Source organism: Amblyomma mixtum, chromosome 7 (genome assembly GCF_055824585.1).
Source record: "Amblyomma mixtum isolate Tamu chromosome 7, ASM5582458v1, whole genome shotgun sequence".
Classification (NCBI taxonomy): domain Eukaryota; kingdom Metazoa; phylum Arthropoda; class Arachnida; order Ixodida; family Ixodidae; genus Amblyomma; species Amblyomma mixtum.
In genome coordinates, this window is record NC_143018.1 from 45,671,810 (window position 1) to 45,686,376 (window position 14,567).

Below are 14,567 nucleotides of genomic sequence, written 5' to 3' on the forward strand. Positions count from 1 at the left end.
AAAAAGACATAAGAGGTCCTCCACAGCAACAGAAAGAAGACGAGGCTGCCGGCTAAAGAAGGACGTCGAACAAAACCTACACAAAAACAAAGATATAAAAAGTAAGGCACGCACGGCTCCGAGCGGTCGCATAAAAGACGGAAGGGAAGGTGTGAATCTCTCTTCACGCCGCCGTGATGAGTCCGAGAAGATGCGCCCTTCACGAGAACGTATGCGGCAGAGGGGTAGGGACGGTGCAAGCCGTACGTACCCTGGCATAGAAAAAAAAATGACGGCGTCTTTTCCTCAGCACTCCCCCCTCCCTCTCCGTCTCTGCCTTACCCTGCCGAGAGAACGTGGCGGTGGTAGCGGGCAGGTCGTAATAGCAGCAGCAGCAAGGCGGAGGAGAGGGAAGGGAGGTGATCTGAAGGTACGAATGAAGAAGAAGGACAAGCAGGGGGCCAGGCGCACGCCGCCGCGGCATACATGCTTGTCGGCGGTGAAAAAAAGTTGACACCCGGCAGCGATTTACGGTCCGTGGCAGCTGCCGAGCGAGGCTGAACGCCGCCAAAGCCCGCGCTCTAGCCCGTTCCGACGGCTGCCCTTACTGCTGACGGTGAACGGGCGCTCGCGTGCCCTGGTAGTGTGTGTTCGCGAAGTTGCTCCGGCTCCCGTGGGTTTCCTCCGACCTGACGCCTCCGCCGTGCCTCTAGAGAGGCCGTAGCTCGCCCAGAGTGCCGAAACTGCAGTGGTCCTGATTCGTCTGCTGTAGTGCCCTTTTTTTCTTTTTTTACTTTGTGCGGCAGCCAAAAACCAGGAAAGTTTGCTGGGAAAGTAAGCGGTCTTCCATCGGGCTACAGTATCTTGAGACAAACAGCCGGAGTGATGATGGTCTCGAAGACGAAACAAGTGACAAGAGACCACAGCAACGCGCAGGGTTTTCTTCATTACGCAACAATGGTCGTGCTGTCCCGAAAGCAGGATCTTCTATGGTGTTAACGGAAGAACCGCCAACAAGAGCAGATATGGAAGTGAAGCCAACGACCTACCTCCCTTATGAGACTTCTTTAGAAGAGGACCCTCACTGACGTGACCTCGAATGCAAAGAATGAACAGCGGTGCCTTGTCAAGATCAAGATTTCTCCTTGAGCAGCCGCGTCTCTTTTACTGTTAAGTTGGAACATTCTGTGACGTAGCAAAAGAAAAAAAACGAAGAAGAAGAGGGATGGAACAGCTATAAACACCTTTGTTCTTGGCAGCAACGCCTTGAGACAAACGTTCAGTGTACCGACCATCCCGCAGACAAGCCAATGATACAGTGGCTGCAGCTGACTCCACATCCTCTGTTTTTTAAAACAGCAGTGGAACGGCGATAGCGCCGTTATAGTTTGCGGCGTGGTCTCGAAGGTCAAGGAACGTGAGTGACATTCAAAGAAAGGACCGATAGTCTACCTTCTTGATCAACTATCATGGTGTTTTCATGGCATGACTACACGTGCCACGTACTGGAACCCTAAATTTAAAGGCACCCACCACGATCTCAGGCATCTTTTTCTTCGAAGGGAGTGATCGTAATCAGTTCAAAGAAACAGACACACCGAGGTACACACCAAGACAACGAGCACAGGAGATACCGCAGTTGGCTAAGTGTCTTCCTTCTTCAAGACTAGGGACTGCAGCGTCTTCGGAGGAAGTCTGCAGGGACAGAGTAGGAAGCACAGCTAAGAAGCAGACGGATTTCTCTTCTTCTTTTTTTTGTGGAAGCAGCGTCGAAAATGCTAAATCTGGCCGCCTAAAGCCACCTCCTGCCGAGAGGTACTGTGGTGTCACATGCATTAGAGGATGCCGTTTGGCTTTGTGTAATAGCTAGCCCATATTATAAAACAACGGTAGAAATTTTCTGACCTGTGCCTAGACCAATGCATTGAGGGGAATCCCCCAAGATGGACTAAATTCGCAATAAGACAGTAATGACTCATTAGTACTGCGCCTTCTGAACTGAGTTTGATTGATTAAAACAGAGACAGCGCTTTTATGTAGATTTATCTGAGAAGTAGACTTATACCAAGACAAGTGCACAACTAAGAAACCTCGTATTATTTCCATAGACTAAACATCTGTTAACCAAGGTGACCTCAATTACTTCAAAACGTACCCAATGTGTCTAAAACGTACTCCAAAACAGACCGAAGGCAAAGAAGAGTTGTCGGTTAAAAGGTACTGAACTGTTTTAATTGGAATGCTATGTTGTATGTCCAAGGTTAGCTCTGCATAAAACCTTTACCGATTCTTTTATTTGTAAAACGAAGTAAGAGCAGTGGTTCCTTCCTTTCCGTCCATTTCTCTCCCTCTCTCTCTCTCTCTCTCTAAACATATTCGATCATCCGGATTAGTTCAGCCTACCGCCATACAGAATACACTAATGACGATGACTTTTCAGAGAATTCAGATTAAGGCATTCTATCAATATCGGGATGCACTGAATTTAAGTTACTGTTAGCAGAATATACGAGGGGGTACCCAGAAGAAACCGGACTTATTTTTGTTTGAACTTATTTTTTCACATTTTCAGCACAGACCTTCAATATCCTTCAAAGTACTCTCCACTTACAATGATACGTTTGTCGAATCTTTCATTCCATTTTTCAAAACATTGTTTAAATTCATCTTTTGTGGTGCTTGACAGTCCCTCCGTCGTTTTTTTCTTCACCTCAGCAACTTCAGCGAAACGCTTTCCATTCACCTGTCTTTTCATTCTACGAAACAAAGAAAGTAGCACGTGGCAAGGTCGGGTGAGTATGAGGGTTGTGGAACAGAGGTCATGCCATTTTTAGTCCGAATTTGTCGTAGAGACAGGGCTGTGTGAGCAGGGGCATTGCCGTGGTGGAAAAACCATTCACCCGTCTGCCACAAATCAGGCCGCTTCCACCGAACACTGTTGCCCAATCTTTTCAAAACATACGAGCAGAAAGCCTGGTTAACTGTCTGACCCTGCGGAAAAAATTCTGAACGGACGACTCCTCTCACGTCGAAAAAACAAGTCAGCATTGTTTTGAGGTTTGATTTCACCTGACGAGCTTTCTTGAGGCGAGGTAAATTTGAAGTTTTGGATTGGCATGACTGTTGCTTTGATTCAGGATTTAATTCAGGAACACTTGAGTTGTCCCCATAGCATCGTCCTTGAACGTCTTTCTGAATATTTCAAGAGTTTCCGTTCCACTTTTGTCGACAAAAAATCTGAATTTCACCGGCGCACGCTGTTCACGAAAATCAGCCATTGCAAAAAAATCGACACTCACACAAAACAGTCGTCACTCTAAAACTCTGCCTAAACTAGTCTGACCTCCTTCGGCGACGGCACTCGGCTTACCGACTCTGAAATGTTCGTTCTATGCACTACTAGCCGCAAAACGCGGTACCACAGAAGCTGTGCCGATTCAAAAAATTATTCCGGTTTCTTTTGGGTACCCCCTCGTATGGCCTCCGTGTCTTTTCAACTTTACTATCTTGCGGGCATCTGGAACGATAGCCCCCCACCCATATCTGTGATGGGCTCGTCCTGCGGGCTCCAATGGGTCGATTTCTAGACAGTCATGCTACTTCTCATAAAACCACGTACTTTGCCATTCCCTTGCTTTGCCAGCGCATTTTTAACATAGTAGCGTTTAGGACACCCGACGTCGTCGTCTTCGGCAGCAAGAGCGATAAATTTGGTATCCACCTGCCTCCTTGGTCACTTGACCTTGTGACGTCAGCACAATGTGCCCCCCGTGGCCGCTGGCAACCTGCCCTCTGGATTGTCAGCAAACTGGCTACCGCGGCAGGTGGTAGTTAAGTTGTCCGGCAAGAGCATCCCGAGTCCCACAATTCCCTCTGATGCCTGTGTTTTGGAACAGCCACCTTCCGGGGCAGTGGCGCATCGCTTAACCGTTGCACCACTGCTCCAGAAGTGGTATGAAGGCTCCCAAGGAACTGTGAATGAGAAGTAGGGAAGGACCAATTTCCGCATATTGGTCATTAACCAATTAACGCTCTCGTGTCGTACCCTCAAGGTAGAGCTGAAATGTTCCCTCCGCTCTTATTTTCGGGCGCGCTACCAAAGACGGTAAGTTACTGGCTTTAGTTAACAGCCTTGAACGAAAAAAAAAACAGCAGCCTCGCATGTGAGGAATACAAGTAGCATAAAGCTGCGTAAGAATACTGGTGCTTTTGTGCATGTCCCCCCTGGCTGAAGTTTAATCTGAAGTTTTTTAGACAAGGTCGCAATTGAAATGAATTTAGAGCGTATCTGACTAGAGTTTATGTACTCAAATACAGGTATACCGTCAATCCCCCGGGTGCATCTTAGAGGCAGGGCATGTAGAAAAAAGGTATCCATCGAGTATTAAGCGTGACGTAGTAAGTAATACTTGTTGGGGGGCTAGTTAGTGCATGTTTCCAGAAAAGGGTTGTAGCTTTCTGTGTGTTGTCTGTTTCGGCGCTACAACCCTTTTCTGGTGACGTAGTAAATATTGAATGTCCACTGCAGGTTATATCCCTGGTCTCGTCATTCAAAGACCTCCACTGCTTTCAGCTGGGTTCCCACGTGATGCTAGTGACGCAGTGTTTCTAAAAGTGCAGTGCATGACATTCACGGAACAATAAGAGAGCGGGAACTAAGGTACTTTCCCGGCTTATTTTTCTATCCGGTTATAAGAACTGAGGCAGCATAATTTAAATTGCTTGCTTTCTTCATCTCGATAAGTTCTAGCTTAGAGTGTTAAAAAGCCTTGCATTCTTTCCTTGCCACCTGCCATGCCAGATAGAATGGTGTTATAGGTTGCTCTGCTTTGCAGACGGCTTAGGGTTCTCGTAAAAGTTTTGCAAGGTGGACGCGTTATGAGCTGCAACCTTTGTGACGATCGTTGCTCTTGCTGTCAGGTGAACGGAGAACGAAGGCTAACCACTTGAAAGTGTTTTACTGGAACAAAGAATATAATGTACAGTTTCAAGCGCTAATCAGCGCTTTAATGTCGGTCATCTGTCAATCAACAATCGTATACAAAAATTCCCCATTACAGCTCATGCTAAATACACAGACGTAAGTTTGTTTACGGTTCCAGTTACTGCGAGTCTTCTAAGACCGAACACATCTCTAGCATTTAGCGCAGTCAAAAGCTCACCGCAGCCATACAAATTTTCTCAAAATACCAGTAATTAAAAATATTCAATTTAGTTACTTGGCAATACTTGATGCCTTATGCAAATCTTTTCACTCTTTAAGACCATAATGGTTTGACCTCCTTTCACAACACGCGGGAGTTTTTATCGTTTTTTTTTTAAGAAAACATATGACTCCAGTCATGTTTTGCTGATTGGATTCTAGGAACAATTCAGCGAACACAAAACATCAAGAAACAGCTATAGTTCTGCACTAATTACGCTGGTGGTCAGGAAGTTAATACGTTAGGCCCTTAAACTACGACTTCAAGCAGAAAAAAAAAAACGTTTTCCATACAACATGGACAAAACTGAATAACAAAGTACATTTTTTTTCTGCCTAATAAGTTAAAGAACGGAGCCAACCAATATAAAATAGGGTAATTAGATCAGGTGCCAATCAAGAAGGGCGCTCAGTTCGCAATGTTTGCAGGTCAACCGACTTCGAGGAAACTGCATTGCACTTGGATTATGTTTGTTGTACTGGAATACGGCACGACCTGTACTTCTAGATACGATCGTGGAAGCGTACACCATGAAGCAGCCTAATAGAGACACGTTGCAAGCGCATTCCACATTTTAAAACGGCACAGAAAATAACTCTATCCGAATGTTATTTTCAGTAAAAAGCAATTTTGTAGCTTCTTCTAGGTGTGTTAATGTTTGTTCGACCACGAAAGATGCATTGACTGCTGCGCACATTGCACTTAACAATTTCCCCTCCCCTCAGCTCAAACTCGCCGTCACAGGTAAAGGCTCTGTGATCACCGTTTTGAAGTGAATGGCAGTATAGTCTAGCCTCCAAGATCCGTGCCAACCAAACTGAGTCGACGCGCCGCAGTTTATTTGCGAAATCTGTCGCTGGTGGCGGCACCTGTACTTCATTTTTTAGCCATTTCTAGCCTTTTTAAAGGGCTGTTTCCAGTGAAAGCAGTGTGTCCGCCGTTAGAGCACTCTAACTGGCCGATGCAGTCCAATTTCAAATTGTCTTCAGTGTCTCTTTAATAGGTTCTCAGGTCAGATAAAGAAAAAAAGCTAATTCTTTTCTTTTGATATTACCAAAGTGCTCCCAGTTGTGCTGCTCAAAATTGTACCAGCTTTGCATTTAGTTTTATTCAGGAGCCCCTAAGCTCAAGAGCGCAATGCCTTCTCCAAGGCAACAACACGTGACTTTGCACCTGTTAGCTTACTCAGCCAGAAAGAAGTGACCACAATAGCTTATATTTCACATTTAAAGCGCCAAGTGCTGAACAGAATTTCCAGCCTGAAAAAAAATAATTTCCTCTCGGAATTCGCTACATATCATCCTAACAAGAGCGCCAACAGAGTAACCGGTGACAGACGAATATTTCTTGTAAACCGCTCCAGTTGATACCGAAACGTTTCACCGCTTTCAAAAGCCAATTAAAAGCGGTCGGGAAAAAAAAATGCGACCGCGAGGTGTTTATTACATCGCTTAGCGCATATTCGACTTTCAATAGCCTCTGGCGTGTTCTTCAAACGAAGTCCCCTCTGCTTCCATGTTAGCCGGGCCTGCTTGACTACAAATCACTCTGGCATATTTCTCTGTGCCGGGCACACATTTATTTCACCATTCTTCGGAGCACTTTGTCGGCGCGATTGTTACAATTCGCCGCCCTGCTTCATGCGTAGCGTATTGTTAACACTTTTTTTCGTCGTTTTATGGACAATCAATTCTCCGGTTTGCTTTTCCTTCAACGCTGTACGTCTCGGCAGAATTAAGTATAGACTAGCATAAAGACAGTAATAGTGCGACGTAGAGAGCATTATTCATTGCCCAGAGAGCAAGCTGAGATGAAACCGTAATAACTTGCTTCAGATGGAGAGCACGAATCAGTCATTAAGATGAAGCCGCAATTTACTCTTAAAGCGATAGCTACGGGCGTTGGAAGAGAACTGGCGATAACAAAAAGCTTATTATTTACATACCGCTTCCTTCACCCCGCCCCCCCCCCCCCCCCTCCCAAAATATATTAGAAACTTAGCACAGCGCTGCTATTTTTGTTGACTTTCAACATAGGGCATCTTGAAACAAGGCCGCTTCAATAACGGGATGTACAGAACTCCCCTGACTCCTTATTATAAAACCCATTTCCTCACCAAGCCATGCGGTGGCGTCACTGTTCTTCTTCTAGCTCCTTTTCTAACACAAACGGTGTGTGACTTACCATATACTTCTTATAGACTCTTGCCGTCCAACAGATATTCCCTTTGGTCTATTGAAATTGCTTAGACGGTCAAAAGTCCATTAAAGGTATATGATCACAAATTTATAGATTGTCTGCAGACTGTCAATAGATTTCTATTGTCTATAAGATTTGTGTGTAGAAAGACTATAGACTTTGTTGAAAGAAGTCTACAAACTGTCTGAAGAAACTTTTGTAACGGTTAGGCGGGTCAGGCATTCAGAATATCACACTTTTCTTGCGATGAAACATGTAAGCACTGAGGAGTCGAGCTATAGCCGTGTTGTACGTACATATCGGTGCCTGCTTATGGCATGCGCGGAACAGCCTGAGAATTCCTGAAAATCAGTGTACATCTCCTAGAGCAGCAGCACGTGCTACACAGTGCTCGTTTTTCTTTTGGATATCTGAAGTAGCTTCTTGTTCGAAGGCACGGTGATCGCATTTACCTAAATTCGTTTTCTCCAACGAAGCTCTGCTTTGCCATTAGGCAGCACTAGTATCTCCAATAACTTCTTTTTACGCATCCGCACGATTCCGCATACAATAAACCGCTAGACGAAATCATGGATAGTGTGTTTTCTACCAACCATCTAAATATTGCCATATTGAAGTGACGGCAGTCCAGCAGTCAGGAAAACAGCAACAAGCCTTGCAAACGAAGCTCTTTATTTGGGCTGACTTGCGCCCGGAAAAAGAACTGAATCACTCGGCGGCGGCATAAGCAACAAACGTGCTCGTCAGTCGTCAAACTACGAATGCCGGCTGCTCGCGGCATCGTTCAATTTAAAGCCGGCTAGGAAACTTCGAGATAACAGGCCGAGATCATCTAGACTAATCTAGAAACACGTAGATGCAGCTCTTCATGGCTGTGATCAATCGAGATTAGTCCCGGCGCTTCTCGCATCACGAATCACGAACAAAAACGATAACACCCTTTTCCTGCGGCCTTGCGCGGACACTACAATGATACGCGGCAATATCCCAACGACAACAGTGACGTCTAGCGTGCTCATCTAACATTGCAGCAGCTAGTGTTCTTTTTATTCCTGTAATAACTCTAGAATGTCCATGCTGAAGGTTATGCTGTAGTGGAGAAATGCAGTGGAGCCAATTTAACTCCTTAAATCACTGCCCAACGCCTTTGTTCCGTATGTCAAGTATGATATGCCTTACACCGTTCCCAGCTGTAAGACAAATTAAAGCACGCTGAAATTTTCCTCATGTACACTCGCCGTCAAAAGTAAATGGAAGGCGACTTTGTCAAAAAAAAAGTTACTTTAAATCTAAAGCGTAATGGTCCATGTTTGTTGGTGCACAGTGCAATTTGCACAATCGCAATTAGGCTGCACATATGTATTCAAGGATGCATGAATTCAGGGGGCTATGATTAAATTTTTTCGTTAACATTGCCTTCCAGTTACTTCTGATGGCACCTGTACAGCTTCGATGTCTCTACCGTTTTGATCGTAGGAGAGGGTAGACGCCTGCTTTGAAAGTACAGACGTTAGCATTTTTTTTCGACATTTTTTTCCGCAACGACTGCTGCTGACGTGTCATTGTTCCTCAGCGCTCTTATGACTAGTTAAATTAGGCGTAGCTGTCAAGTAACATGACTACAATAGCGAAATCTCTATTTCTTTCCTTACTTTCCGCAGATGCAGCTCCACCTTCCGGGACACGGTAGGATAGGGCAGCGCTATACTGGACGACAGTCTTCCTTCGTGAAGAACGGCCACAAGGTACGTAAACCAGCAACTCAAGTTTTCGTACTTTTAAACTTTTCCATTTTATTTTGTAACATACCGAAGGGTTAGTTTTGAAGTAATGCATTCTATTACAAAATTTCGGTTCTTCAATTTCTGCTGCCTAATGAAAAAGTAAATAATTGCTCGTAACAAACCAGTTTTTTCAATAACTTATGTTTCGTTATAACCGAAAGCAAAACTTCAGAAACTTCAATCTATGGAAGTTTTCGCTGGTCTGTTTGATCGACGACGACCGGGAAACATAGTAAGTACGAGAGAAAAAAAAAATGTACTACTCTCTTAAGGCAATGATAAAGACCTGCAGCAGTCGTTATGAAAAGAATGCCTACATTCGCTGATACTTACGCTCTGTCCCAACCCCGCTAAGTTCCTCACAGGCTGTAAGGGTCCTAGCGATGATTTGAACCATTAGTGCTCAAGTTAAGGACAGCAAAGCGTAAGTAAAAAGCTCTAATACCCTCCGGTTGATTCCTCGAGGTGGAGTTCGTGGGACATCGTGTTACTCTATTAGCGTACAGTCCCAGCGCCGTATTTCAACGTGAAACCAACGACGAGGCACCCGTAAAATCGTCGATACCAAGAGCGCGCCTTTTGTCACGTGTAACGAAAGTAAGTAAAAAACATCGCGCAGATCGGATTCATCGGTCCAAAGCGGCTTGAACGGATGTAAACTGATCCTCCAATCGCTAGCCCTCCTCGTCCAAATCCGCCGCGCTGAATGCAAAGCCATTTCTTTTTTTCTTTTCTTTTCGCGTTTCGATGCCTGCACCTCTCTACTAAGCCGCCTAAAACTGCAGTTCTCATGTTTTTACGGAGAACCAACCCAAGCTGCCACGGCTGCGAGCACATTTGATTCCCGGCGTTCCTGGTTGTCGAAAATCTTCGCTGGAAGCTTGTGCGTTGAGCTAGGTAAGCCGTACCCTCTGGCAAACAAACGGGAAAAAAATTCAGTTACACCTACTTAATTTATGTGTTGGGCTATGCGATAGCATCGGAAGCTGTTGATGTCCTTGCCGGAAATGACATCACTTCCGGTGTGGTAACGACACATCTCTCCAGCCAATGGGAATGATCCTCTCTGGAGGCGTCATTTCACTCCAGCTAATGGCAATGCTCCGGTCCAGTGACGTCATTTCCGTCCAGCCAGCAGGAGCGCTTTATGACCAACGCCACATTTTTTTGTCCGATCAGGCTTTTAATGCTTTTGCTTAAAAATGTCTACTCATCGCAGGACCGCAAGTTTTATTCGTTACCTCTAGAAAGGGAGTCAAAGCAGAAGTTGCCGCTTGACGTTGAGGTTAGGCAGCGAGCTCAAATGCCCCGTTTTCTTCTGTAATCCCGCGACCTCGCTAGCTGCGTAGTTATGTGGTGAATTAATTCCGAATGCACTGCCAGTTCTTCGTATCAAAAGAAGAAGGGGGTTCCTATAGGCATCTAATAAATGTTTTCTATATGTGCGGGAGTCACCTGAAATATTTATACCGAGGAACACCTCGCCAAACGACACCTTGTTATGTCTGCCTCCTGTTGAAGCGTATAATGTACAAAAAGCACTAGGATTTCAAATGTGCTTCATTCAACCGTTCATTCATTTCCACTCTCCAATGTTCGCTCAGTTATATGATATAAACCAGCCTCAAGTTTATCTTATCAGCAGAGCCGACTGAAAATGCATAAGCAGTTCATTTTCGAATGAGCTAATATTCGGAAGTGCTTCGAGCTACGGTGAGGATTTACAGGGAGTTACCACTAACAGGTTTAACTCGAGATCTATAGGATAGGACAGGAACGACGAGACGCAGTTTCTCCTTCACTGGGCGTAGTGGAATGATGATAATGGTGATGCCTCATAACAGAGGCGCTTGCGAAGGGCTCGGGCGGATTATATACGTGTTACGTGGCAACGGGAACTTCACTCGCGGTTTTAAAATACTTCATGGCCATGCACTGTATGCAAGGGCTTCGCGTATTTTCGCGCTCAGTTTTCATTTAAGTCACGTGTGTTGTGGCCAGTTGCATTGCAAGTGGCGTCTTCTTGACAACTCATAGTGAGTGCGGTGTGCATTCGCGCGGAAAGTAAGCTTTAGAGCATTATTCTTCTCGCAAATCAGCTGACATAGGGGGGTAACCACTCAATAGCATCCGCCGAAGCGGAGCGATGCGGCTGCAAATAAAAGCTGTACAGCCCTCACAGACACTTTCTAGCTGAAAAAAACACGCCCCGGTCCAGGAATCAAACCTGCGACCATCGCCTATCCGAAGCAGTAGCTTTGCCGCCTTACTTAACCAGGATGGCTAGCATGTAGGTGGTAGGGCGAGACCGAATTTATCCACAACTCGAATTGAGAACTGTGTTAGTCCGCTCTTTAGGGGACTCTCCCAACGTTGAGTATATTTGCACTAATGGAGTAATTACTAGCATATAATAGCTGATCAATTCGGTCGCACCCTGTCATCCACATACTAGCCGTCCAGGCTAGCTTAGTCGGCAGAGTGACTGCCGCGGAAAGGCTGTGGTCCCTGGTTCGATCCCCGGAGCAGGGCTTTAACGAGAAAGTTATTGTGGAAGGAGCACGTATATAAAGAAAGAACAAGGCAGAGAGGTTAACCGGACAGGTTCTCCAGTTGGCTACTCTGCACTGGGGGATAGGTGTGCGAGGATGTACAAGGAAGAAATTGATAGGATGAAGAGCGCCGTCAGAATCTGTTACAAAGGCATGATGTCCTCAAGAAATAAAACAAGAAACAAAACTTCTTGTTTCTCAGAAACAAGAAGTTTCTGAGAAAGCTGTATAGCTTTCCTTTGTAGCCGTATGGCTGCGCTCGGGTGGATGCCAATGAGTAATTACTCCCTTATTACAAATCTACTCCACCTTGGGGGTTTCCCCTAAACATTTGACCAACACTGTTCCCACTTCGAGTTATTGATAAATTCGCTCTCGCCCTACCATAAGCTTGCCGTCCCGGTTAGCTCAATTGGTAGAGCGACTGCTTCGGTGAAGCGGTGGTCCCGGGTTCGAACCCCGGACCAGGACGAATTTTTCTTTAACTACGAAGTTTCTGAGAAAGCTGTATAGCTTTCCTTTGTAGCCGTATGGCTGCGCTTGGGTGGATGTCAATGAGTAATTACTCCCTTATTACAAATCTACTCCACCTTGGGGGTTTCCCCTAAACATTTGACCAACACTGTTCCCACTTCGAGTTATTGATAAATTCGCTCTCGCTCTACCATAAGCTTGCCGTCCCGGTTAGCTGAATTGGTAGAGTGACTGCTCCGGTGAAGCGGTGGTCCCGGGTTCGAACCCCGGACCAGGACGAATTTCTCTTTAACTACGAAGTTTCTGAGAAAGCTGTATAGCTTTCCTTTGTAGCCGTATGGCTGCGCTTGGGTGGATGTCAATGAGTAATTACTCCCTTATTACAAATCTACTCCACCTTGGGGGTTTCCCCTAAACATTTGACCAACACTGTTCCCACTTCGAGTTATTGATAAATTCGCTCTCGCTCTACCATAAGCTTGCCGTCCCGGTTAGCTCAATTGGTAGAGCGACTGCTCCGGTGAAGCGGTGGTCCCGGGTTCGAACCTCGGACCAGGACGAATTTTTCTTTAACTACGAAGTTTATGAGAAAGCTGTATAGCTTTCCTTTGTAGCCGTATGGCTGCGCTTGGGTGGATGTCAATGAGTAATTACTCCCTTATTACAAATCTACTCCACCTTGGGGGTTTCCCCTAAACATTTGACCAACACTGTTCCCACTTCGTGTTATTGATAAATTCGCTCTCGCTCTACCATAAGCTTGCCGTCCCGGTTAGCTCAATTGGTAGAGCGACTGCTCCGGTGAAGCGGTGGTCCCGGGTTCGAACCCCGGACCAGGACGAATTTTTCTTTAACTACGAAGTTTCTGAGAAAGCTGTATAGCTTTCCTTTGTAGCCGTATGGCTGCGCTCAGGTGGATGCCAATGAGTAATTACTCCCTTATTACAAATCTACTCCACCTTGGGGGTTTCCCCTAAACATTTGACCAAGAAATAAAACAGTAAGGCTGCGCTTGGGTGGATGCTCATGAGTAATTACTTCCTTATTGCAAATGCACTTCATATTCGAGGATTCCTCTGAAAATAAATTTGTCTAAGTCGACTGGGAATTACAACCTTAAGTCTCAGTAACAGAACCGTACAGAGGCCGTCGAAATTCAACTCTCGAACAACAAGGAAGAGGCGAAAAAGTTCTGGTTCAAGCAGTAGACTTGTTCAGCGCAATCTGGCAAAACAAAAACTTGCCGGATGTGATTTCGGGGCACAGGAGAGAGGCGTGGGAGAAGTAAGAAGAAAGGGGAGAGAGTGTGAGCGGTCGACGCCACTGACATTGGGATCCTCGGAGGCCGCGGAACCAGCCGAGTGCAGTTAGAGCGAGGTCCGCTGTACGAACCGGGCCAAACTGTGTCCACGTTCCTTCTCTTCTCGTTGTCAGCCTTTTATTTTACGCCTTTTTCGGAGTCACATTTTTTTTTCTTTCTTTCCTGCCTGATCATTTCCACGTCTCTCTACTTCGGCGTCTTGTGCGACATGGCTGCCTCCCATCCCGCTGTTGGTGACGGTCGTCGCGATCCCTTTTCCCTTCTTTCATTTTTTTTATTTTTTTTGTTATTCGCAACTTGACCTTTCCTTGTTTTTGCGGTGCCGCGTGATGGACTCTTTCTAACGCCGTCTCCCTCTTTCTGTCTATTTTCGTTCTTCTTCGGTCCTTTCTTTATCGCCCTGCGCCCCGCTGGACATGGTTCTTTGAACACGCCTCAGAGAAAGACACGGAGCAAGCAAGCTGAAATAAAGAAGGAGACAGAGAAACACGAAAAAAGGGGCGCGGCAGCTGGCAACGGCGAGCGTACGGCATGTGAGGCGTTGGTATAAGACATCCAGAGCTAGACGGGAAAAAAAAAAAAAGAGGTACTGGAGAAACTGAAACCAATAATGAAAGAAAACGCAAGAAAGAAAACGAGTTAATAAAGAAGACGAGAGAAAGAAGGGGGAAGGAACGAATGAACGAGAAGGCTGTCGGGAGAGAGAGAAAGGCAACGCTAAACAAAGCCCGCGCAAGCCGAATCCAAAGCCCCAACCGAGCCACAACACTCACGCGCAAATACACACGCACGCCATACAGACAGAAGAAGCGGGACCGCGCGAGAAGAGGGGGTGGGGGGCGTAAGAAGGAAGGTTAGAAAGAAGGGGGGGGGGAGGGGGGGCAGCAGCGGTTGCTTCGCTCCCCCCCCCCCCCCTGCCGCTTCCTCTAGACGCACACAGCACGCACACACGACGAGACGCTGCAAACCCGCTTTCCTCTCCTCTAGCTTTGAGGGTCGAGCCGCTGGTTCAGAATCGATTGCTCCACAGGAGGGAAACCAAGGGAAAGAAAAA

At 46.1% G+C, this 14,567-nt stretch overlaps 1 protein-coding gene across 6 annotated transcripts in view; it reads left to right on the plus strand.

The window, feature by feature from the left end:
- Nucleotides 1-14,567, plus strand: part of LOC149335886 (uncharacterized) — a 279,896-nt gene that overhangs the window by 71,570 nt on the left and 193,759 nt on the right. For all 6 annotated transcript variants that reach the window (XM_089552426.1, XM_089552429.1, XM_089552430.1 and 3 more), the window contains exon 2: nucleotides 9,044-9,127. The gene's annotated coding sequence lies outside the window, so the exon portion shown is untranslated. The remainder of the gene's footprint in view (nucleotides 1-9,043; nucleotides 9,128-14,567) is intronic.